The sequence below is a fragment of the Hipposideros armiger genome, unplaced genomic scaffold (assembly GCF_001890085.2).
Source record: "Hipposideros armiger isolate ML-2016 unplaced genomic scaffold, ASM189008v1 scaffold_78, whole genome shotgun sequence".
NCBI lineage: Eukaryota > Metazoa > Chordata > Mammalia > Chiroptera > Hipposideridae > Hipposideros > Hipposideros armiger.
In genome coordinates, this window is record NW_017731428.1 from 4,129,882 (window position 1) to 4,132,549 (window position 2,668).

The window sequence follows — 2,668 nt, forward strand, 5'->3', positions numbered from 1 at the left end:
TGTGGGATGTGGGCCACCCCTCCGTGGTGTCACAGCGTCCGGCCTCAGTATTAATGTGAAAGTAAGGCAGCTGGGTCCTCCCCCTGTGCTGTAGTCTGAGGTCCTCTTTCCTGAATTGTAACATCTGGCCAGCACCATATTACCACATGAGTCCTTTGGGGCCTTGGGGAAGTAAATAACATTGAAAATATTTCCTGATGCTTGAGCGGAGAATTTTGAGTTGCGAATTTTTCATTTTTAATAAAATGTTCCCAAATCACATCTTTCCTCAATGCTGGTATGAATGAGTAGGGAAAGACCATAGCACATTTTGTTGTTTTTCCCATTTCTCGCACCTCTGCTCTAAAATGTCATCATGGTGTTATCATAGTATTCCGATAAAGCTGTGTATTATTTGTCATAGTGTATGCTTTCTGTGATGAAGGTAATGGCCGTTCCAAAAATATTTTCTGTGGAGCAAAGTTGTAAAATGATTCAATATTCTGCTTTCTCTTAGAATATAAAAAAGCTCGCCAAGAGATAAAAAAGAAGTCTTCAGATACCCTGAAACTGCAGAAGAAAGCAAAAAAAGGTAACTCAACAAATTCTGTGGTTAATAGTTTTACTTTGGGAAAAGGAGCACGTACTTGATTTATCTTTGAAGCAGAGTATTCAATTCAGGTTTCCTTATGTCTGCCGGCTCGGTAGAGCAGATAGGAGCAAATAGAACCCATCTGAGTTAAAGTTCTCAAATGCAGACTATCTATTAATTTGAGGCCCTTGCAGAGTTGTACTTGACTTGTTTCCTCCCCCACCTTTGTCTCCAAAATTTGACAGTTGCCATGCTTAGTGTGCATTATAATGAAACCTATAAATTTCTTGGAAGCCTTGGGATCATGCACAAAAGCCTTTATGCAAATGTTCTATTGTAATTATTACAGAAATTATGTCATTTTCTCCTCCATCTTTCACAGCCTATAATCTTCGAAACCCTTTATCAAGTCTTGCGAGAATGTTAGAAATGGCTGCAGTGGGGAGATGTTTCATGGTGTTCATGAGGGTGGGTGCTTAATGAGGAAAACCAGACCTGTGCAAGATGCCCCTCCTCCCGCCTCCTTGCTTATTGTCACTCGCAAACCAGTTCACTGTCAGATCCGTGGCCCAGCTTTGCTCTTCCCACGTGGTCTGGGAGTTTGAAGAGAAAGCTCTAGCTACATCCACTTGGCAAACATTTTTAACATTCTGCGAAGACCTAAAATGTAGGAACTCTTTCTTTTTTTTTTTTTTAAAGATTTTTATTGGGGNTTAAGTGACACTGCTTTCCCCATCACCACCCACCTGTCGTCACAGCCCATCGCTCCCCTCACTCAATGAGCAGGTATTTGGGGCCTCTGCTATGTGCCAAGCACTGGTCTGGGCTCCAGGGATAGAGTGGACAAGCAGACGGTTGGGTCCCTGCCTTCGCGGAGCCTGCACCCCTGCTTTAGGATCGTCTCTGGGCTCCTGTGTGCCTGTCTTCCCCGTCTTTCACTGTGAGGGGCAGTGCATTCTGCTGAGGCCCTTGGGTCCCCATGCCCTAAAGGAGCCTTTGCAAGAGGAGCTGTGTTGGAGAGTGAGGCATCCACTGCCATCCTGTTATCTGGGCGCTCCCTCTAGACCCACCGCGGTGACAGTGGTAGCTCATAGCGCCCTCCACGCTGCCAGCCACTTGTCTGTTTTACCAGCATCCAGAGTGGGTCGAAATGGTTGGCACAGGGATTTAGTCACCTGTGTTCAAATGAGCACGGGCATGCTTCCTAGCCAATCAGCGTAACTCAGCAGTTTCGCACCATTCTGCTTTCTGGATCGCAAGTTGTGCGAGTGGCTGCTAAAGTGATATACCTGTGACACTCCTGGCAGGGCCACCGCGGGAGGCAGCAGAGCATAGTGGGAGACGACAGAACATAGTGGGAAACACCTAGTGATGGAGATAGTCAGGCCTGGGTTCAAATCCTGGGCTGGCCACTTACATGCTGTAATGTTGACTAGGGTCTCAGCCCCCTCTAAAATGGGGATAATAATCTCTAAAGGGTTTTTGTAAAAACGAATGAAACATCCACGTAGTTACAGCAGAAAGAAGCTGGTGCAGCAGATGATAAAATCTAGCTTCCCTCCATCCGACTCACATCTGGACTGTGCCCCACAACTCACACGGTACCTCCTCACACACACGCCATCTTGCTTGTCTCAGGCCAGTCGTGTGGTGCCTCTCACCCTGTTTGTTATGAGGAGACGTCAATTCAACAGCCACTGTTTATTGAGCACCTACTATATGCCAGGCACTGCCTTAGGTATATGGGACATAGTGGTGAATAGGACCATGTCCCACTCTATGGAGCTTACCCTCTAGGCACTGAATTAACTTGATACAACATCAGGCGGTGATAAACGACACAAGGTGTGAAACCCACGGAATTAGGGATGGTTGGCCCGATGGGTGCTTAATTAGGGAGTGACTCTATTCAGAAGAACGGCCTGAACAGTGACCTGGAAAAAGTGAAGGCATGAGCCACATTGATGGCTGGAGAAAGCGTGTGTAAGGGAGGGAATTGCAAGTTAACCCTGATCAGAAAAGGAGGGAATCGGGCTGGCCGAGTGGCGCGATGGTTAAGAACTGGCTTGGGACGCCAGAGGGCCCCGGTTCAGATCC

General features: G+C 47.0%; 1 protein-coding gene across 2 annotated transcripts in view; it reads left to right on the top strand.

Annotated features, from left to right (window-relative positions):
- Positions 1-500: 500 nt before the first annotated feature.
- The window catches only part of MTSS1 (MTSS I-BAR domain containing 1), a 31,807-nt gene continuing 29,639 nt past the window's right edge, over positions 501-2,668 (top strand). For both annotated transcript variants that reach the window (XM_019643436.1, XM_019643437.1), the window contains exon 1: positions 501-571. The gene's annotated coding sequence lies outside the window, so the exon portion shown is untranslated. The remainder of the gene's footprint in view (positions 572-2,668) is intronic.